At 40.2% G+C, this 24331-nt stretch overlaps 1 protein-coding gene across 5 annotated transcripts in view; it reads right to left on the bottom strand.

The window, feature by feature from the left end:
• The window catches only part of MGAT4C (MGAT4 family member C), a 663620-nt gene that overhangs the window by 222967 nt on the left and 416322 nt on the right, over nt 1–24331 (bottom strand). The window lies entirely within an intron of this gene.

The raw sequence follows: 24331 nt of genomic DNA, 5'->3' as shown, positions 1-24331 counted from the left end.
AAAATGTAAAAAAAAAAGCATTACAGACTGTGTTGTTGACATTGTGATTGTTAGCAATACCCAAAGTGAACATTTAGACAGTTTTATGTGTGTGCTCGTGTATTTAAAAATTTCAGGAGCAAAATTGCCACCAGACAAGAGTGAATAACACAAAGTACTATATGGGATTACCCTAAGTACACAGTGTGTAATTCTGTTGACCAAAAGTGGCACTGTACGCTTACATGGCACCAGGTCATGAATGAATTAAATCTGAAATATTGAGCCAGCACCCTTGTTTTGTCTGTCTTCAAAGATTTAAAAGAAAATCCCTGAAATTACCAAAGCAGAGCACAACGTGAGTGAACACACTATTGTACCAAAAGAGGACCAAGTTCCTAGTTATTGTATAAGCAAGTGAGCCCTTGCCTTAAAATTCTGAGGGTGTCATGTCTCAGTACTAGATATGGACTGGCTACAGAGCTTGTTTATAGACACCACATGTGTTCAACGTAAGATCTTTTCATGATCTGCCAGGTATGGCTAAGGTTAATTTAAATAGGGTATGTGGATGAACAGTATAGTGGATAATACAGTTTACCATTCCATTACAGAGGGATCTTGACCATTTTTGTGTGTGTGCATGAATGTGTGTGCATGCTGAAATGAAACCAAATCTTGTCCCATCAAAATCACTATACTATGCACAGGACAGGCCTCCAGATTTGGAAGGTTACCGAGATGATGTTTTGGGAGAGACCACAAAACTAACTGGCTCAATTTTATATAAAAAGTGTGTAGCTAGAAGGCTTCTACAAATGTCCTAAGGCAAAAAATGTGCACAGTTGCTTGACCTTTTCAACTCCAGCAATTGGCTTACACAGTTTTATACTGTCGGTGCTATTTTTGCAAAGAAAGGGGCTAGATATATACAGTTTATTTAAAGGAACACCACAACTTTCCTCCATAGAGCTAAAAGTTAATAAGGGAACATCTATGCTGTGATAAGAGACCCACAGAACAGCTGCTATAAAATTGCAGTGTAGATGTTCCAGGTTGGGGCGGAGCCCAGACTCTGAGACCCTCCCACCTCACAGGGTTTAGAGTCCATGCTCCAGCCTGAGTCAGAAGGTCTACATTGCCATGTTTGAGCCCTGCAAGCACAAGTCAGCTGATCCAGGGCAGCCAGAGGTCTTTTACTTCAGTCTAGACACACCTTCAGTGCCAGAAAGCCCCTTCCAGTGGTTCTAAGCTTAATTATGCCTCTTACTCACTGCGTGTAAATGGGGTATCATTTAACCTCTCTGGGACTGAGTTTCTTTATGCATAAAATGCATACTTATCTGCCTCACATGTGTGTTGTGAGGATTAAGTTAAATGTTTGAACAGTGCTTTGAAAGAAATATGAAAAGTTCTCTCTATAGTAAATATTACTACTACTTTATGACAATGTTATAGTCTAAATTAAACCCACAAAACACCCTAAGAATCACTGAAACTCCATCCTAAACAAAATGTCCCCTACTGCCTCAGTTCTTACCGTTACTTCTGATGAATAACCAGAGATGTCAGCAATGTGCTTTCTATCATGTGCACTCAGCCTAGACTTTCAACCTCAACCTTGAACTTTAATGACTTTGTGAATTTAAGTTTGACACTTAACACTATAATAATACACTTTTCATTTTTACCTACTTCCTTTTTTATGGCAGTCTTTCTTTGTTTTTCTTTATGGCTATTCTACAGAAATTGGATTATTAAAATTAGATTAGGTCAAAAAGAACAGTGGAAGTATGAGACAAACATTGGTACATCATTAGTGGAACAACTGGTTATATATTGCATCACTTTTTAAATGGCCACTTTTTTGAAATCTGAACACCAGAGGAATTTCTCAAGACTTGTCGGGAGGAAGGGTAAACTAATGTATATTCTGTGAGAGTGCCCAGTGATAAATGAGTTCTGGATGAAAGGCTAGTGGAGTTAATGTAGGAGGTGATGTAGTGTGAACTGCCTCTGTCTTCTGAATAGATAATCCTGAGACATTTTGGGGAGCCGTAATTCTCAGGTATCAAACAGAAATCCACATATTTTATTTCCTGATTTCACCAGCTTTTCTTTGCCTTTTGTCATGTTGAAGGTCACCTCTTCTAGATCCTCACGGACCATATTGCAAAGGAATTCTCATTGCCTTCTTAAATTTTAATAATATTAAAATTAAAGAAAGTGGAGCTCCACTTCAGTATGACTGCTGCCCTGACTAGCAGTACATGCCCCTGATATTCCATTACAATACAGACTCATTAATTCATACTAGGAGCTGGAAGACCCATCCCGAATTACTGAAATTTGCAACTTGGCAAGTAAACAAGGCTGAACCTGCCTCCCAAACATACTAACAACAATTTATTGATTGATTTGTGACAATTTATTAACCTTTTTTTTAAGTTTAACAACAATATTGGATTTTAACAGAGAGCATAAATGAAGAGAAAGAGGACAAAAATCACACAAAAGAGACAGAAGAAGTTACCAATAAGATAAATATAAATATTTGTGGGGTGTATGTGTGTGTTATATAAAGTATATCTCAGGTTCACTTACATAACTAAAATTTAAACACACACTTGTAGTTATGGAATTTGCATTGTTCTATTATGTATTTATACTGTGGTTCTGCCAAGGATCCCCAATGTGCTAGGTGCTGTACAAACACAAAACAAATAATCCACTTCAGGATAGAGCAGGGATCGGCAACCTTTGGCACACAGGCCACACCACTTCCCGCAGCCCACATTGGCCAGGAGCGGCAAACCGCTTGCCAGTGGGAGCTGCGATTGGCTGAACCTGCGGACGTGGCAGATAAACAAACCGTCCCAGCTTGCCAGGGGGCTTACCTTGGCGGGCTGCATGCCAAAGGTTGCCGATCCCTGGTGTAGAGTGAATAACAGGATTTATAAATGTTTTTAGTCTAAAATTAATTTTCAGTTATTTATGGTAGAGAGAGTGCTTCATGCTCATAAATACATATGGTTGAATACTTTGGAAAGTTAAATGAGCACAAACAATCACTCCGATATGAAATCTTAACTGGGAAGTAGGAAGAGGCAACCATTTTGGGGCACAAAGTATAAATGAATCTTCACATCAGACCAATAACAAAGAAATATAATAATATAGTGATTGTTGTAAACTGTTTAGAAAGGTATAGTAATGAGTAGTTAGTGTTTGCTTATTTACATGCATAATAACAAGCTGCAGCAGCTGTTTAAAAAACTTATCCAAAAGCTACAGACACTGCAACACATTTCAGCACCGACAATGAACTTATACCTGCCCTTCCCTGTCATCAAAGTCGGAGCAGTGGGGTTCCTTCCCTGCAGCAGTGACAGAACAAATGACTACAATTTCCCCTAGGTCTCTACAAAGTAGTTCTCCAGGCCTGGACTCCTAGGTCATTCACAGCAGCCTCCTCTTGTACACTTTCCCATTTTCTTTCCCTCTCCTTTTCAATGTCTTCTCTGTTACACCCAGGAAAAGATTTCTCTTCCCCAGCAGCTCATTCCCACTTCAAAAACAGTAGCACCCTAGCTCTGCAGTTGCTACCTCCTGAGGATTTATTTGGTTTAACCTGCAGGAAACATTCTGAACTGCTTCTGTGGGCCTCCAGTGTCCCACTTCATCCATAAAAGCAGGAAAGATGGAGTTAAAAGGGCTGCTTTGGACTTCATTTCCCTCTCACATATCAACTGTCCTTTCCAAAAGCCACCGACACTTAAAGAGTCCAACATTCCAGCTGGTGCTGTTAAAGGGACTCACACCAGATAGTGCATGTATTGTTTCTAGATTATTGTGTGACTAATTTCTTTTCGTACAATAAAATTTATATTAATACAGCTAAAAACCTTGGAAGCATTTTAACCCCCTTTTATATCTATATATACAACACAGATAGATAGATTAGTTAGATTAGATAGGAAGAAATTCCAGGAAAATTTATATTAAGGTAAGAGTTGTGCGACTAAAGGTATGTCTGCATACAACAGGAAGTATGACTGAAGTATGTGTAGGCATACCAAGCTCAGTTGCTAAAAACAGCAGTGAAGTTACAGTAACATGGGTGGCATCAGGGGGTGGCCACTCAGGTAAGTATACAGGTTCCTTGTACAGCCCATGCTGCCACAGTTCCATTGCTATTGTTAGTGAGCTAGATTGATCAACACTAGTTTAGGTATGTCTACAATGTGCTGTTGTCACACCTCTGATTGCACTGACATACCTCTCACACACCCCAAGTAATAATCAGCGTTGCCAACTCTCACAATTTCAGCATGAGTTTCATGATGTTGAAATTATCCTTAAAGCCCTAACTACTGGGGACACTTGATTACGTTAGAATCTCTGCTTTCATTAAAAATTAAAAATAAATGTCTAACCTTCATGGTTCAGGACAAAAACTTGAAAGCCTGACCCATGTGCACCCCAAAGAGTCAAAAAACAAAAGACAAATAAAAGAGAATCTAAATTTTATTATTTTCTTAAAATATGATTTTAACCCAATTTTACCATTTTTGAATGCTTTGGGGTGTTGCTACTAAAGTGTTTAAAAGTCAGGTGGATGGCAAGAGACTCAATTGTTCCTAAGAGGCACTGCTCTGTGTAGGGGGGACACTGTACTGAAGAGACAACACCAGGAGGCAGAATGCACAGCCCGCTGCCATTATACCCCTTCTCAGGGTGCAGATTGATCCCCAGCCAGAAGTTACATGGGACAAGCCCTTGTGTGCTCCCCTGAGTGCAGATACTATCAATATGCTCAGCACGTTGGCAACCCACATGGGCTGGAGGACAAGGCTCCTTGTACTCTCCCCCTTTCCTATACACCCTTATAATGGCGAGGCACAGTCTGGTCCAAAGTTATGTTTGTTTTTGCATCCTCAACTCTGCCCTCTCAGGTATATGCGTTATGGTGCTCTATTTGAATTACCGCACATTATATCTCAAGCAATGTGTTACACCATTTTTAGTACAACTTTGGGTACATATCTATAGTATTGTGCAGCACTGACTATGGCTCCGATCACTGAGGTTGCTGCAGCACAGAGAAGGCTGCGGGCACAGGTGGAATTAAACAACCTGTTACTGGTGAGGATTACTGACACTTGGTGGCAATCGTTGGCCTAAGGAGGTAATTGTCTTTGTGATGGGGAGAATCTATAAGTGCAAGGAACAGGAACTAAAGGGAGGAGATCAGAGGGTGAGCTGAAGAGGAGAGGAAGCTGTGGAAGGCTTCGCCTGCTGTATACCTGTCCTGTGGCCTAACATGTTTGAATACTGAGGATTAAAGAAAAAACAATGAGGAGTCCTTGTGGCACCTTAGAGACGAACAAATTAATTTGGGCATAAGCTTTTGTGGGCTATAACCCATTTCATCAGATGCATGGAGTGGAAAATACAGTAAGCAGGTATAAATACACAGCACGTGAAAAGATGGGAGTTGCCTTACCAAGTCGGGGGTCAGTGCTAATGAGACCAATTCAATTAGGATGGATGTGGCCCATTCCCAACAGTTGACAAGAAGGGATGAATATCAACAGAAGGAAAATTACTTTTGTAGTGCTAACAAGGCCAATTCAATCAAGGTGGATGTGGCCCATTCCCAGCAGTTGACAAGAAGGTGTGAGTATCAACAGAGGGAAAATTATTTTTTGTAGTGACCCAGCCACTCCCAGTCTTTATTCAGGCCTAATTTGATGGTGTCAAGTTTGCAAATTAATTCCAGTTCTGCAGTTTCTTGTTGAAGTCTGTTTTTGAAGTTTTTTTTATTGAAGAATGGCGACTTTTAAGTCTTTTAAGGCCAGGGAGATTGAAGTGCTCTCCTACTGTTTTTTGAATGTTACAATTCTTGATGTCTGATTTGTGTCCATTTATTCTTTTGCATAGAGACTGTCTGATTTAGCCAATGTACATGGCAGAGGGGCTTTGCTGACATATGCTATCTGGATTGACAACTTGAAAGCCTAGAAATTCTCCTTTGTTATAATTTGTTGGGGGATTTTTAGTAATGTTTATTCTACAAATCATAGGAATGGTTCCCAAATTCATCATCTAAACTTTCCTCCACTCCAAAGAGTGTTTCATTCAAAGCTGTATTTATCATTGTCTGTAATAAATTATGTCAGATAGGTCATCCCTGTCTTCCCACTACCTAACAATAACTATTTTAGATATTGAGAGAGCCATTCCAGTTGTTTTTATAGTATTCCATTTATTCTAAATATCCTATTAAATACATTTAAATGTCAATTACATTTTTGTTCCATTATGCTTTCAAGCATACTTCCAAAATCTGGAGTATACAATTTCCCATCTAGTACTTCTGATTTAACATTAATAATAATTAGGCGATCAGACTAGATGATCATGATGGTCCCTTTTGACCTCAAAGTGTCTGAGTCCATGAGTCTAATTGGACTTGTTGATTGCAAGTCTATGGAGGATTTCAAAAAAGAATTCCCTTGATTGCTAGGATGCATCATGATCTAAGTTATTAACTTTCCATCTTCATTTTATAATGACTGACATCATGAGTCATCACTGCATACCAAATCTAGAACCTCCAGCATTAAAAGCATGAGCCTTTACTATCTGAAATAAAGGAAAAACAGCTCTTGGTGGCATTACAGTAGACCTATCTTCTAGGAACTAGCCAAAGGGGGCCCATAATACGCATACCGAACCCTGGATTACATTTTCACATTAGGAAGATCTTTGCCACACTGAAAGTGACATAATACAACCTCAGAATGGCAAACATTTTAGTTTTCTAACTATTTTTTCCACTGTGGCATATGTTTTAGTTAATTTTAGCATTCTAAAAATCCTCCCTCCATTATATATTCATAAAACCAATCTAGTGATTAAAAATAAAAGCTTGCAAAGTTAACAAATTAAAAATTTTGTCTTCAGACATAACTCTTCCATTATTGCATTTGTATTCACAATAATTGAACTGTCCACAGACAGAACAGATTATATCTATGTATCAATGGAGCAAGGGCTTCCAGATAAAGCTTATCATAAACAGATATAATGAAGTTTTGAAGTTTTCAACATGTTACTTGGGAGGAGTTTCTGGGTCTTACACCTACATATAAATGAGAAGCTACAAAAAGATTTCAAAGATTGTTGCTTTTGGACATAATAATCTTTCTATTATTATATGCACTGAACTGATATAACCCATTGTGGCATTACGCCCCATATTCTTCATAGTAATATTATTATGATAAGTATGGCATAATTATGATGTATTTTGTGCAATATAAGGCATTGGAAAGGTTATGATTTACTGAATATGATTATCATATTTGTATGCATGTATTATTTTTGTATCTGAAATTAGGAATATTGTCTATGCACCTATTAATTTGTTAGTCTCTAAGGTGCCACAAGTACTCGTTTTCTATTAAAATGTGTTTACGCTGGGAGAACGTCCACTAGACAGAATGAAATCAGTCTAGATTGCTGGCTGGAAAGGCCAATTAGGAAGAACAATAGGTCTTAGAAGATGCTAATCTTTCACCGGGAAAGCCTTCCTGGAGATGCTGCAAACAGCCTTTGAGTTATGGCTGCAAGATCACGTGATCAAGTCACCTGATACTGGACTCCATGAATAATACTAGTACTTTTCCACTGACCGGGGGTGGGAACCACAATGGAAGACAAAGGGTTCCTGCCATACGTAAATCTTATTTAAGGCAGGGGAGTGACATAATCATGGCTCGTTCTTCACTGAATCCCTGCCCAAGATGACTGCTGTAAATATCTAAGAAAAAAGACTGAATGAGGGTAGAAGGATTGAGCCCAGACTGAAAGGGTGTCTAGCCTGTGAATGAAATAGCTGAAGGTTTAAGCTGCAGGCAAGTGCAGCTGGGCTTCAGGAATCTCTGCAATCTACCTAAAACATCATTTAGGGTGAGAAATTACTACTTGTAACTTAGATTGTATTTTTGTTTTATTTGCTGGGTAATCTGCTTTGATTTGTTTGCCATCCCTTAAAATCACTTAAAATCTAACTTTTGTAGTTAATAAACTTGTTTTTGTTTTCCCTAAAATCAGTTTGTGGAATTCATATCGGGGGGGGAAGGGGGGCAAAAGCTGTGCATATCTTCCTCCACGTTGAGGGAGGGGGCAGATTTCAATGAGCTTATGCTGTATAGTTCTCTATGCAGTGCAAGATGGTACAATTTTGGGTTTATCCTCTAGAGGGGGGTGTACACTTGAGTATTGGGCAATTCCTTAGCTGAGCCTTGCCATACAGTGTTGATTTCAGCATCTGTGTGTATATAGCTGCAGCTGGATATGTCCCTACCTGTGTGTGTGTGCGAGGGGGCTCGAGAGCCTGTCATAGCAGCACAGTGTAAAGGAAACCCAGGCTGGTGGGTCAGGCAGGCTCAGTGGTACCCCAGTTTCAAGTGGCACTCTGGGGGGAACCCATCACACCCATCCTATAATGATCACTAATGCAGTATCGGAAGGATATAATACTTATGAGATAGTTAGGCTCCATCCTCCAAATATTTACATGTGTTTGACTTTACACACTGTCCCATTAATTTAAATGCATGTCTTCACAGGATCAGGTACTTTGGACTCTAAGCTCTTTATGGCAAAAAACATCTTTTCATTTTCTTGGGCTCCAATTCCAAACTGGGGCCCTTAAGTGTTACTGCAATAAACTGTATAACAAGAATATGCTCTGATAGCCAGTTTTAAAGATAAGCATATGCTACAGGTGGAACAGTCTGTATTTGCCCAAGACTTTGAATTTGATTCCCAAACTCTCGGGCATTCCAGAGGCCTCATTTTATCTATATAAAGTCTGTCTCAAATGCATTTAATAAAACAAGTATTCACCTAGTAAATCCTAAATAGGTGTGTGGTTTTCTTGAAGCAATATTTGTATAATCACTTCCCTAAGAAGTTAGAAAGGTAGGCAGTGTACTTACAAGGTAAACAGTTTTCACATAATAAAACACCTCCTGGAATTTCCTTATCACAATTATGAAATTTATTAAAACTCACAGAGAATTTAATTTATCTTCTGGAAACTCCCAGGTAATATTATAATTTAGCAGCTGGGAACTCAAACAATAAATTCCTTCAGAGCATTAAACAGTAAATCCAAACATTATGGGGTAAATTCACACTTGACAACACAGGCATCAGGGTTCCACTGATTGGGACAGATAGTTTCTCCACTGAAGACTTCATAGGAGCTCCAAGGGTGGAGGTTACACAGAGGACATGGAAAATCAAAAATTAGTCTAAAATCTTGGGAAGATAATTGAACTTACTCTGATTTCACATCTTTTGTGAGGTATTCCACATTTTCCCTTCATATTGTACTGAGTAGTATCATAATACTAGACCTTGATCACATATCAAAGAGATAAACCTGTCTGTCTCTTCCATTCCCTCTCCCACCTCCCCCAAATACCATATATAATATATAGTAGCTATGATAGTATTGTTTATTGTGATTCTCTCCATCTGTTTGCTGCATCCAGCTGTTCTCTCTCATTGTATATGTAGAGTGTACGCTCCTCAGGGCAGGACCTTATTATATGTTTGTATTATACCTAACACAAAGGGGCCTTGATATATGACTGGGATGCCTAAGTGCTATCATAATGCAAATAAAACAATAACATATTGCTAACTCCATGAGTAGAAATTCTGAGTTTTCCCAGTATCTTTAGCCCTCCTATGTGTGGTATTCCTTCCTTCATCCCCCATAGAAGAGCCATGATTTGGTCCTGAGTAAGCAGACTGCAATGGGGGGAAGTATTGCACTCCGTGAATATGAAAGCATGCACTCTAATAAAGGTACAACAAAAATCCATTAGGAAAAAGCGGTGAGGGGGGGAGAGAGGACAAAAACAAATAACATCAACTAAAACAGAAAACCTATGGAAGTTGTGTCATGCACTTCAATATGAACAAGTTGTTTGTTATAAGTGCAGTAGAACCAACTAATTCAACATCCAGGTATCTCTAACATTTGCTTCTTGAATTACTATTATTCCTCTGCAGTCCAAACCTTATTTGGAAGTAATAGGCCTCCAGAGCTTACTTGCACCGCTTACTCTCTGCACAGGGATGCGCATTGCATCTGTATTTTGAAGCAGTGCTAATGGCTTTACAAAGCTGTTTACTATGCATATATGGTCCCACTTCTTAAAAGTTTATAATTTTGGTCTTTTAAGCTTTTTTTTTTTTTTTTTCAAACTTAGTAATGTTTGAACACCTCCAAGAGGACTATGGCTTCAATGAGAGTTTTTCCTGAGTCCGAATTCTGCAATTTTTCCCTTACTGTGTACTTGCTAATTATTTTCTCAAAAAGCATAGTTGTGTCTGGCTTAACAGAGTTTTTGTGGATCCATCTCGAACCTAATTTATCAACAAGCATGAATTATATAAGTAGATGCAAAATGCCTGCTTGTATCTCAATATAGTCTTCAGAACCCGTAATATCTTGAAAAATGTGAGATAATAGATTAAATTACTAAACTTGGGTTCCAAATATCTAGGAACAACATTCAGTAGCCCATCTACAGATGATCAATTGTAATACATTACAGAGACACATGGTGTTGTGCTCAAAGTGTAAGTAGATAGTTGCAGGCTAGCTCTGATTGAGCCAGTGCTCTAAAAATAGCAGTATGGCCAGGGCAGCACAGGAGGCAGCTCAACTGGCCACCCGAGTACAAACCTGCCTGACCCCTGGCTATATACTTGGCTAGCTGACCTGAGCCACCACCAGTGACACTGCAACCACACTGCTATTGTTTAGCATGCTAGCTCAAGCAGAGTGAGCACACGTTTGTCTATCCATGCTGGGAAGCACACCCCCAGCTACTTTGGACATACTCAGTGTAACTTTTACGAAGCGTATTGGTGCACAAAACAGCAATATTTATAAATGTATAAATCCCAAGAAGAAAAAAAAATGTAAACGTGTATGTGAATTGCATCTCTTTCAACCTGTCGCGGTCCAGTTGTGAGATGCAAAGTGGCACAAAGGAGAACACTAAGAACCAGACAAATAATGTATTAGTGGATTTCGGCTAGATGTCATCTCGGCTGACACCAGGGATTGAATTAGTGAGCTCCTGAACTGAAAGTGTGAGTCTTCACAGAATGAGCCAAAGTGCCAGCCTGTATTATACATTCAGAATTTCTGTAGATCAGGCATAGAAGAGGACACATAACACCTAGTGTTCAGCTGGTAATATATTTCATCTGGACAGTGGAAAGTCATCCTAAGCATCAGAGACCCGCAGTTTAAATCCTAGACAAGACCTCACTTACGTGGTGGCTGTCATACTGTCTAATGCACTAGGAATTTAAGCAGAGGCCTCCAGAGTTAAAAGAATGAGTGTCTACTGCTTGAGATAAAAAAACAGGCTCTGTAACTGGGGCTGTAACAGACTGTGGATCAAACAGATGGGACACATAATGCACACTGACAAATGGGTTACACCAACACCTCTAATGTGCTGTAAAGTTCATTTTTATATTTCTATCATGCCAGTTTCATGACTCTTTACTTTTAAGTAAATTATTTATAGGAGAAGAGAGGTTTAAAAGGTATTCATAATTTTGTAGAGAAAATTTCATTCACATGATCTGAAATTTGTAATAGTTCATATTCAAACAAATCTGATTTACCTATGTGCAAATCATGTTGCAAAAACATAGGCTAGGCAAGGATCAGATTATTATTATTGTTCTGGTTATTATTAAAAAAAATAAAGTATATGGCACTGTAAATTTACAAATACAAAGAAAAGGACCATGAGGAACACCAACAAATAGGGACTAAGGAGAAACATGAAGAGATGTTAAATTAGATGCTCAAGAATAAATCATTGACATCGCACTATTACCACTATTATTTCCTAGTCTGAGCACAAAGAAAAAATTAGTCTCTCATATATACCTCTCTGTGTTAAATGTTGGCAAATCCTGACTTCTTACAGATGGCTACAATAAAGTTCTTTAGAAAGAAACCAGACTGAATTCAGAGATGAACGACTGAATTTAAAGTGGAGAAAATCAGCATAGTTGTATGACTGTATCTGGAATGTGGGAAGAGCAGAGAAAAGAAAAAAGGTGAGGCTAGATTTGAAAATAGGGATGATGGTGTCAACAGAAAGGAGCAGAAATGAAGGGAAAGGAAAGTGTGAGAGAAGTCAGGCGGATTAACAGACAGGAGACAATAAACATGGGATCAATACAACTCGGGTAGAGAAAGAATGAAGGACATGAATGAAAAGGAGATTTGTAATCTTTCTGAGATCTAACTAGTGTTTATAGGGTCAACTCAGAAATAAAAATTAGAAAGAGAACTGTTTGTTTAAAATAAAATGAAGAGAAAATAAAATGTGAGCTGGGGAGTTAGACTATAGCAGAATAAGAAAAAAATGTTAGTGGGAGGAATTTAGAAGCAGTGAAATCAAAGGGATCATTAGTAGAGCAGAGCTAATAATTGATTTTTGTGTTTCAGGCCAAAAAAAAAAAAAGCTATTTTCAAACCCAAACTGATTTTTTTCCACAACAAAAACAAACAACAATTCTTCATGTTGAATCAACGTTAAATTTCAAAGTCAGGCCAGAAGATGACAATTCCCTACTTACAATCAGAGTCATGCTAACCAACCTATAGTCACACAGATTATTCCATTTACCATTTTTAAATATTGACAAAACGTTAGCTTTTTCCTCGGCCTCTGGAACTTCCCCCAATGTTAATTAAAAACAAAAATAATTGTTCAGAAAGTTCCTTGGCCAATACTTTCAATATTCTTGGGTGCTGGTTATCCAGTCCTGTTGATAAAAACATGTTCAACTTCAATAGCTGCTGTTTGACATCCTCTCTAGTTACTGAGAGAATATAAAGTATTTCCTTGTCACAGTATGATATGAATGCGTCCTCATGCTTCTTTCCAAATACATTATAGAAATATGTTAGTATACTTCTGCCTTTTCTGCACCATGATTGACAGTTTTACCATCCTTTTTGAGTATTGGATCTGCACCATTCCAAGATTTTATTTGTTCCTGATATATTTAAATAATTCATTCTTATTTTCCGTAAGTCTATTGGACATAGATTTTATATTGATAACTTTAGTTTCCCTTATAAAATGTCTCAATTTCTTAGCTGTTGATTTGTACTATTGCTACCATCTTTCATATTTGTTTTGTTTTATATATATACTCAAACCAAGAAAATAAACAAGGGAGTTAGGTTGGGAAGCTGAGCGCAGTCCTTTGAAGAAACCTCATAAGGGACAGAAAATAACAGTAGCCAAACAAGATGATGCAGAAGGTCAGAAATAAACAAGGGTGACATCAGAGGTTGGGGAGGCACTCGTTTTAAAACGGAAACACTATTACTGCAGCTCCCTTACTGCTGCTACTCCAGTTCACATGGTCAATGCTTCATAATTGTCATACTAGCTTATCATGATCAAAGCAAGATCAGGCCTCATCTCTGATACGACAGAACATTACTGATGTACAGGAAACAAATTATAATTTGTTTGTATATTAGATGTGCTAAAATATAAAGTAACACCCCAAACTCCTTGTAGGGGAGTTATAAATACAATTGTCTTCTTTCAGGCAAACATTGAGACTATGACTAACTTGTGATCTGGAAATAGAACTCTAATGTCAGGGAAGGGAGCCCATCAAAAACTCTTCCAAATAACTGAAGGAATTACATAAATTATAATTCACTAGGCTATTGCCTGCTTCAGTCAGAAAGATAAGAGCTAGAAAAAATATTTTTTCTTGGTTTCCAACTGGATTGGAGAGCTAAATGAAAATGAAATGGCTTTATTAGAAAAAACAACAACTTAAAACTGCTTATTATATTGGATAGGCTCAACAAGTTAGTGAAAAAGAATAAATGCCATGCAGCTTCTACCATCTGACCTACCATAATGAATTCACACACTGAGTTGACCATCTGTTTTATATTTTAAGATGCATCACTTATTTGCTAATGTCTCATAACCTTTAACTAATAAGGAGATAATAAGTATTTAAACAGATAAAATGTATGTTTTCAAAATATAATCATGTAAAGAATTCTACACTGTGATATCAATGTATGGTTTTGTAGCATGAGTAAAACACTATAGGGTGATGTTCCCATAAAATCAGTTTTGTCCTGTATATTTCAGACAGTTGCCCTTTCCCCCCTTGGAACATAGGAGATCATAGTAAGGCCTTGTGAACAACATATGTTACAAACCACAGTATGGTAAAGTTTGTAGAGAGCACAGACATTCAGAAAAAAGGGTCTGCTCTCAGTTCAAATAGAGAAAACATAGGCTAGCTACTGCTGGTAACAGAAATAGAGTTCAAACTCAAACTAAAGCTGATTCTGAGCACTGCCAAGATTTAAGATAAACATTTCTCACAGATTATAACGAAGTGTTGATTTTTTGGAAGGATGGGACAGTATAAAGCAGAACATGCAGAAGAAAACATGACTGAAGGAAAATGAGATTCATGAATGAATAAATGATTAATTTCAGAAAAGAAGTGTGTGTAAAGTCGGTGCCTCTGGGCATATTAAATTGAATTTATCTACACTTTTGCTTTATGCAGCTGGTAATCCATGCCAACACCAACATTGGCATTATATGGAAAATATTTGCCAAAGCATAAAGAGCTTTTTGTAAAAGCTGAGGTTATATTGCGATGATACATATTAAATTGGCAGCCTATCATGAAATCTCACCTGATTTCTCATAAATCCTATTGCGCCTTGCTACCACAATAGGAGACCCTGAAGTGTAAAAAAAGAGAGAGAATGAGGTGGATACATTTATTATCCATATATAATAATATGCATTATTTCATAATAATAATAAAAGGGCTGAAGAAGTGATTTTATATTGTTTCTAATTACATAACAGCAAGCTCTATGGTTGTTTCTTTGTAATAAAACTCAAAATATCCTCAAAAATGAAAATCCCGACTATTTTATTTTAAATACTTCAATACTTTTTGAAAAAAGAAGAATTAGATTCCTCACACTAGGATAAGGTTTGTATCTTCCAAAACAGACATAAATCATTTACTAACAGTCTAGAATTAGTAGAAGCATCAATTAATTATTTTTAAATGTATACAGTGGCTCTGATAGAGTTTGGCTGAATAATTAAAAGATACCATCTTAATGGTGTTAATCTCAAACTGTTGCTGCTTTTACTCAATGTAAAATCTGTACCAGGGACCAGTAAAGAGTTTTAAAAAAAATCAATTTCTAGTCAATAGTTCCTAAGAATCTAGGCCCTGGTCTACAGTAGGACTTTAGGTCGAATTTAGCAGCGTTAAATCGATGTAAACCTGCACCCGTCCACACGATGAAGCCCTTTATTTCGACTTAAAGGGCTCTTAAAATCGATTTCCTTACTCCACCCCTGACAAGTGGATTAGCGCTTAAATCGGCCTTGCCGGGTCAAATTTGGGGTACTGTGGACACAATTCGACGGTATTGGCCTCCGGAAGCTATCCCAGAGTGCTCCATTGTGACTTCTCTGGACAGCACTCTCAACTCAGATGCACGATTGTTTGCCATTGCTCTGACACAGGGAGGGGCGACTGACGACACGGCTTATAGGGCTGGCTTACAGGGAGTTAAAATCAACAAAGGGGGTGGCTTTACATCAAGGAGTATTTCAGGCAGGACTTCACGGAGGGTTCCAATAAGAAATGGTGCACCTAAGTTATTGTTCTTATTGGAACAAGGAGGTTAGTCTGGCCTCTGATTGATACATGGCTAGATTTACCTCGCTGCACCTTCTCTGTGAGTGACTGCAGTGTGACCTAGAGGAATGAGTCCCCTAGACGGGGCGGCGGGGGGGTGTTTGCAAATGAGTACAAAACAAAAACAAATCCGGTCTATTTCTTGTTTTGATACACTCCATCTATCTTCTACATCTTTGGCTGGCTGCAGAAGGACTGCATGCCATCCACATCTCATGGCTGCTCGGCAGAAGATGGTACAATAGGACTGCTAGCCATCTTCATCTCTTGCCAGTCCGGCAGAAGATGATGCAATAGGACTGCTAGCAATCCGAATCACCTGCCTGCTCACGATAAGATGGTTCAATAGAACTGGCTGCAGGACTAAAGAGAATGACCTGATCAAGTCACTCCAAATTTAGTCCCTGCGCCCATGTCTGCCCAGGCACTCCTGATCGACCTCACAGAGGCGACCAGGAGCACCTCGGACATGACGATGACGGCTACCAGTCCTATTGCACCGTCTGCTGCCACAAGGCAATGGGTTGCTGTTGCTGTGTAGCAATGCAGTACCGCGTCTGCCAGCACCCAGGAGACATACGGTGACAGTGAGCTGAGCGGGCTCCATGCTTGCCGTGGTATGGCGTCTGCACAGGTAACTCAGAAAAAAGGCGCGAAACGATTGTCTGCCCTTGCTTTCACAGAGGGAGGGAGGGAACGGGGGCCTGACGATATGTACCCAGAACCACCCGTGACAATGTTTTAGCCCCATCAGGCATTGGGATCTCAACCCAGAATTCCAATGGGCAGCGGAGACTGCGGGGACTGTGGGATAGCTACCCACAGTGCAACGCTCCGGAAGTCGACTCTAGCCTCAGTACTGTGGAAGCACTCCGCCGAGTTAATGCACTTAATGCACTTAGAGCATTTTCTGTGGGGACACACACACACTCGAATATATAAAACCGATTTCTAAAAAAACGACTTCTATAAATTCGACCTAATTTCGTAGTGTAGACATACCCTAGGACTTTACCATCAGAAATTTGGCAGCATAAGTGCTGGGCCAGATTCTCTCTGGAGTTCTGTGCATGGGCACTGGCAAGGCCAGCCTGATTCAGAAGACAAAACAGAATTGTTAGGATATAGATATTCAGGCCTGTCTGTAACGGCCTATACTCTAAGAATTTACGTGTATTCTTATCACTTAGCTAGTTATAGAGGTACAAAAGAGAGAATCAAAATCACTGTCTGCCTGTATAAGGCCTTTTCTCACTGTGATAGTCTGAGGCCCTGATCTTAGGCTAAGGCCTTTGGCTAAGCAATAGAGGCAGCCATAAGCTGGGAAGCGAACAGTCACATCCTTACATCCCAAACTAGTCACATTGAAAGAAGGTGCTATTGGGCTGTTAGGAATACAATCCTGTCCTGATAATGCCTATCACCTCCAGAGAAAGGGAAGTGCCTAGAAGATGTACAAGGAAACTGTTTGATAGCATCCTGTCTGGCAAGAACTCACTTATCAATAGACACAGCTGGGAAACCCTTATGTCTTTGTAGATGTAGTTGTGAAATCCTCACTTCTGTATTGTTTTGTCATTATAGTTCCCACTTTGCTATTGTTTGTTTGCATGGTCTCTGTCTGGTTCTGTGATTGTTTTTGTCTGCTGTATAATTAATTTTGCTGGGTGCAAACTAATTAAGGTGGTGGGGATATAATTGGTTAAATAATAATGTTACAATATGTTAGGACTGGTTAGTTAAATTTCAGTAAAATGATTGGTTAAGGTATAGCTAATCAGAACTCAAGTTTTACTATATAGTCTGCAGTCAATCAGGAAGTAAGGGGGGGGAACGGAATCATGTTTTGCTAAGGGGGGGGAATGGGAACAGGGACACAGGTAAGGCTTTGTGGTGTCAGAGCTGGGAAGGGGGACACATGCTTGCTGGAAGTTCACCCCAATAAACATCGAATTGTTTGCACCTCTGGACTTTGGGTATTGTTGCTCTCTGTTCATGCGAGAAAGACCACGGAAGTAAGTGGGTGAAGGAATAAACCTCCTAACAAGAATGTGTACAGCTGTCACAGAATGCCAGTCAACATTACCTTTCATAAATGAGTTAAAGAGGCGATGTCAGGTGAGGAGGGCAAGATCTTTCATTCCAAGAGTTTGAATTCTTCATGTATACGAACTAGTGATTTGTTTTAACTAGCACCTTTGAAAACAAGGCTGCATGAAGGTGTGTTCCCTTCAAAATGCCGCCTCACTAGTGGTGTCGTCATTCAACTTCAGCTGCCTGAGAACACAGCCCCTCTTTGGGGTTTCATTATTACATTTAACTTGGACTCAATGTCTCTCCCCTGTTCTAATGACAAGTCAGCTGTAAACGAGCTTGGAAACTCAATGGCCCCTCCTCTGTGACAATGGACTTGTCCCTGCCCAAGAAACAAACGACACCAAATATCTACACCTCATATATAACCAAACAAAGATATTTCTTTTGCTTTAGAGAAGAAAGGCCTTAAAGTGGTACTAAAAGAAAACATGTAAGGGAATGAGGTGGTTGAATGAGCTCTTTAGGTAAATTTTCAGATCTGCCTAAGTAACTTTTGTGCACCTTTGAAAATTTTTCCTTTTACTCAGTGCTGTCCAACTCCACTGAGTTACCTCTTTTCTAAGTTTTTAAAACTGAAGGCTCAACCTTGGTCTGGAGAATGTGAAAGATTTAAGGTAATTTCCTAGCTAAAACAAAGCTAAATAGAGCTTTCCTCAGTATTCCAATGTGTCCAAATTACAGAAAATTAATAAGGCTGTCCTAGAAAGAAGTGTTATAATACTCAAAAGGCATGATTTTAATTCTTTAGATTACGCCAGAGACATCTGTCAGGCAAGAACCAGTCAATTATTTCCTAATGTCTTAGTGGTTAAAACAATTATTTATATGGACAGTATTTTAATTGTAGAAGTCACAAGACTGCATATTCTTGTCACAGTACTTTGGAGTCTGTGTTATATTTAGCAAAGTCTATTCCAACCCCTTTCTCTTAGTTTAACATTCCTGGAGTTCACAGTGCATATTGCAGTGCTGATACTAAACATTTCCAGGTCCAAGAGGGAATTCATTACAAGTATGCCAGAAGCTGATACCTCATTCTGTCACCATGAGGAAGTTAATAAGCCCACTAGGAACTCTAGTAGTTCTACTCCCTGCTTTTCTTGTTGGTTGCCTCTAAATTAGAAGCAACCTAAAGGTCTCCATTGGATGCAAGGAAAAAGTTACCCAGCTGCACTTCCCACAGCTCCCATTGGCTGGGAATGGCGAACCGCGGCCACTGGGAGCTGCGGGGGCCATGCCTGCAGACAGTCAACATCATCAAAATGTCTTGCAGCCTGCAATCAGCTTACCCTGATGGGCCACATGCAGCCAACGGGCTGCAGGTTGCCCACCACTCTTCTAGGCAATGGTGGGGCCAGGCACTAGAACTGAGAACTGGAGCTTGTCTTTCTTGTGCTCTGTTACCTCAGTACTGGCAGTGGTGAGAAGGAAGTGGCAAGAAGGATGTCATCTGATTCTAATGAAGAGGGGACAAAAGGCAGGCTGAGGAGGGGAAAGGAATAGATTGGGACAAGAGGCTCATGAGACTGGGACTGGAGGAAAGGATAGAAATTGTGACTAGGAGCTGGAGGCGTAATATGGGACTGACTGGGCAAGGAGACCATAACTGGGAGCCAGAAAGTGGAAGGGAAGTTGAAACTGGGAGTTGGAGGGAGTGGAAGCTAAGGCTATTTGGGCAAGGAGACTGTTGTTAGGATTAGCTGTGAATGTTTAGAGCCACTATTCAGGGTGGCAACTAGGGGGGATATAGCCAGCAAGTGAGTGTCCGTGTAGACAAGAAATAAAGACAATTGTGCAATCACCCTGACCACAGCATCCTAGATCTCTGTAATCTCTACCTGGTGTCCAAGTGGAATTGTATACGACCCGACAGATCACAGAACATCCTGTCAAGGGAAGAGGGGAAAGGAAAACAGAAAAGTAAGTCCTACACCCCAGCCAGAACAACCTGCACAGAGCTAGCAGCAAAACAGGCAAGGAAGTAGCCTACAAACACAGAGGACCAAGAAAGATCTGTTATGCTGATTGACAGGAGTGACTACAGGAAAGTAAGTGACACTGAAGGTGAGACTAACACCAGTTTGCTTCTAAGGGGCTACACCACCTTACTCCACAGAAAGGCAATAACAAAAAAAGAGAGGCGGGGGGAATCTAGTTTGGTAGAATTGCAGTGATGGCTACATTTGTCCCAGCTTTTGTCCCAAACACCACCTCCAGGAGAATTTGATTTCCAGGATGCTGAGGAACAGCATCTCTGGGTAAGCAGTTTGAAGAGTTTCTGTCATGTTTCTGCTTTAGATCAGCAATTATAGGAGATACAAGTGAATAACCTGCTCTATACAATGGGACCTGCAGCAGATGACACTATCCTTTCCAGAAGCCCACATAGCTGCTCATATGAAACAATTCAATACAGTTAATGAAGAACTGGGTAAGTATTTCATGCCATGCTGCAATGTGAAATTTGAGCAGGAACAATTTTACTTACACAAGTAAGGGAATGGTGAGTCAGTGAATGGTTTCGTAAAAGCCCTGTACAACCAAATCCAACACTGTGGCTATGGAGCAAAGAACTTATCAGAGATAGCCAGCTATCAGAAAGACCCCCAAATTATCCTAACCTCTAACTAGAGACAGCCAAAACATAGTACTCCACAGTTACTACATAAAGAAGGAATTTTTCTGAGGAATCACTTTGAGGTGGAACCCACTGTAGAAGCTATAGACATGGGGAGGAAAATATCTCAGAATGCCCAGAAACAATACCCACTCAGACAAGTACAGGTATGAATGAATCCAGGGAGGGCTATGCTAACATGGAATACAGGTGCACAACAAGAATGTGAAAGAATGGAAACTGACCACTAGTCACTCTTCTAGGTTAAAAACATGTAAGATGTGTTACCTCCTTGAATATGTTTTTGAACGAGACTCATGAAGTTTCTGTTCTTGATAGCCCACGCACCTTGGAAGAACCTCACTACAGGCAATAGACTCCCTAAGGCCCTGATCCCAGAAGCACTACACTGGGGCAGAGAGGAGAAGCTCTTGGTTGGACATGAAGACTGGGACATGGAGTCAGGGGAGCATGTAGTTTGCGGGGAGGCAACTGGTATCACATTGGCTAGTCCTGGGGGAAAAATTATATGTGATCATGTACTTAAAACTATATGATGTTTATGCACAAGGGGGATTCTACATGGAGTAGAATCATAGGATTCTAGTCATAGAATCCTAGAAGATTCGGGTTGGAAGAGACCTCAGGAGGTCATCTAGTCCAACCCCCTGCACAAAGCAGGACCAACCCCAACTAAATCATCCCAGCTAGGACTTTGTCAAGCTGGGCCTTAAACCTCTAAGGATGGAGATTCCACAACCTACCAAGGTAACCCATTCCAGTGCTTCACCACCCTCCTAGTGAAAGTTTTTCCGAATATCCAACCTACACCTCCCCCCACAACTTGACACGATCGCTCCTTGTTCTGTCATCTGCCACCACTGTGAACAGCCTAGCTCCATCCTCTTTGGAACCCTCCTTCAGGTAGTTGAAGGCTGCTATGAAATCCCCCCTTACTCTTCTTTTTTGCCAACTAAAGCCCAGTTTCCCTCAGCCTCTCCTCATAAGTCATATGCCCCAGCCCCATAATCATTTTCGCTGCTCTTGGCTGGACTCTCTCCAATTTGTCCACATTCTTTCTGTAGTAGGGGGACCAAAAGCGGATGCAGTACTCTAGATGTGGCCTCACCAGTGCTGAATAGAGGGGAATAATCACTTCCCTCGATCTGATGGCAATGCACCTACTAATGCAGCCCAATATGCCGTTACCATTCTTGGCAACAAGGGCACACTCTTGACTCGTATCCAGCTTCTCATTCACTGTAATCCCCAGGTCTTTTTCTGCAGAACTGCCGTTTAGCTAGTCAGTCCCCAACCTGTAACGGTGCATGGGATTCTTCCTTCTTAAGTGCAGGACTTTGTACTTGGCCTTGTTGAACCTCTTCAGATTTCTTTTGGCCGAATCCTCCAATTTGTCTAGGTCACTCTGGACCCTATACCTACCCTCCAGCGTATCTACCTCTTCCCCCCAGCTTAGTATCATCCGTGAACTTCTGAGGGTGCAATCCATCCCATCATCCAGATCATTAATGAAGATGTTGAACTAGACCAGCCCCAGGACCAACCCCTGGGGCTGGTTTAGTTCAACATCTTCATTAATGATCTGGGGCACTCCATTTAATACTGGATGCCAACTAGACATCGAGCCGTTGGTCACTACCCATTGAGCCCAACCATCTAGCTAGCTTTCTATCCACCTTATAGTCCATTCATCAAATCAATACTTCTTTAACTTGCTGGCAAGAATACCGTGGGAGACTGTTGTGACGTTGCACTCCATATGTTTTATGGAAATATGCTTATAAGTGTGAATATAATGTAACTGGAATATGCTGTATGCAAAAAGTCTCTTGTAAGGTAACATTACAAATTTATAATCTACTGAGTGTGTTCATCCTATTTGTATGCATGTATCATTCTTGTATCTGAAGCTAGAAATATAAAGTATAACTCTAAGGTCCTATTGTAACTATGCAAAGTGTGGGCCATTAATGGTGGTTTAGAATCTTGATGGCTCCCATGGACTAGGACAATTGGTTGTAGATGGTTTATTTACCTGCAAGCCTTCCTGTGGACGTGTGGGCCTGCCGGTGGGTAATGACAAATTAGGTCTTACAGTGACATATGACCATATTACATGATACTGGAATCCATCTTAAATCTGATACTTTTCCATTTAGGAGGAGGATTGGGAACCCAGAGAAACAAAAGATTCCCACCTTGAGCCAAAGATATAAAAGGGGGTGGATCAGAACAAAGGGGGAGGCCAGTCATAAGAGAACCCCTAGTTATCACCTGAGCTGGAACTAACAAGGAATGTACCAGGGGAAAGGATTTGGCCCAGACTAGGAAGGAGTCTAGTCTGTGAAAGAAGCTTATTGGAACATCTCTGAGGGTGAGATTTTACCTGTAAACAGTTTCTTAATGTATTAGGCTTAGACTTGTGTGTTTTTGCTTTATTTTGCTTGGTGACTGACTTTGTTCTGTCATTACTTGAAACCATTTAAATGCTACTTTTTATACTTAAGAAAATCATTTTACTTATTAATTAACCCAGAGTATGCATTAATACCTGGGGGAGCAAACAGCTGTGCATTGCCCTCTGTCAGTGTTATAGAGGGCGAACAATTTTATGAATTTACTCTGTATAAGCTTTATACAGAGTAAAACTGATTTATTTGTGGTTTGGATCCCACTGGGAGCTGGGTGAAGATAGGAAACCTGCTGAGCAGTTTTTAGTTAAAGTTTGCAGCTTTGGGGTTGTGGACCAGACCTGGGTCTGTGTTGCAGCAGGCTAGCATGTCTGGCTCAACAAGGCAGGGTTCTGGGAGTCCCAAGCTGTCAGGGAAAATGGGCTCAGAGGTAATTTCAGCACATCAGGTGACAGTCCCAAGGGACCAAACCCATCACAACTCTATCAAAACTTTGCTAAAATCAAGGTATACCATGTCCACCACTTTCCCCATATCCACAGAGCCAGTTATTTCATCATAGAAGGCAATCAGATTGGTCAGGCATGAGTTGCCCTGGTGAATCCATGTTCCTGATCACCTTCCTCTCCTCTTAGTGCTTCAAAATGCTTGAGGACCTGCTTCATGATTTTTCCGGGCACTGAGGTGAAGCTGACTGGTTTGTAGTTACCCAGATTCTTCTTCTTCCCTTTTTTAAAGATGGACACTAAATTTGCCTTTACCAATCGTCCAGGACCTCCCACGATCATCACGAGGTTTGGCCAATGGCTCTGCAATCACATCAGCCAACTCCCTCAGCACCCTTGGATGCATTGCATCCGGCCCCATGGACTTGTGCATGTCCAGCTTTCCTAAATAGTACTTTACCTGTTCTTTTACCACTGAGGGCTGTTCACCACCTCTCCATATTGTGCTACCCAGAGCAGCAGTCTGGGAGCTGTGAAGATCGAGCCAAAAAAAGCATTGAGTACTTCAGCTTTTTCCACATCCTCTGTCACTAGGTTGCCTCCCCCATTCAGTAAGGGTCCCACACTTTCCCTGACAACCTTCTTTTTGTTAACATACCTGTAGAAACCCTTCTTGTTACCCTTCACATCCCTTGCTAGCTGCAACTCCAATTGTGCTTTGGCCTTCCTGATTACACCCCTGCATGTTCGAGCAATATTGTTAATACCCTAATTCTACCTTAATTCTAGCATTCCCTGATTTTTTAAGGAAATTATTTACATGTTATGGAGGGAAGAAGAGTCTTTGTTCGTGGTTTTATTACTGATAATATCTATGCTTTTTTATAACAAGACATTTATTTTTC

Source organism: Natator depressus, chromosome 1 (genome assembly GCF_965152275.1).
Source record: "Natator depressus isolate rNatDep1 chromosome 1, rNatDep2.hap1, whole genome shotgun sequence".
Lineage (NCBI taxonomy): Eukaryota > Metazoa > Chordata > Testudines > Cheloniidae > Natator > Natator depressus.
This window is presented reverse-complemented; position numbering and strand designations above follow the sequence as displayed.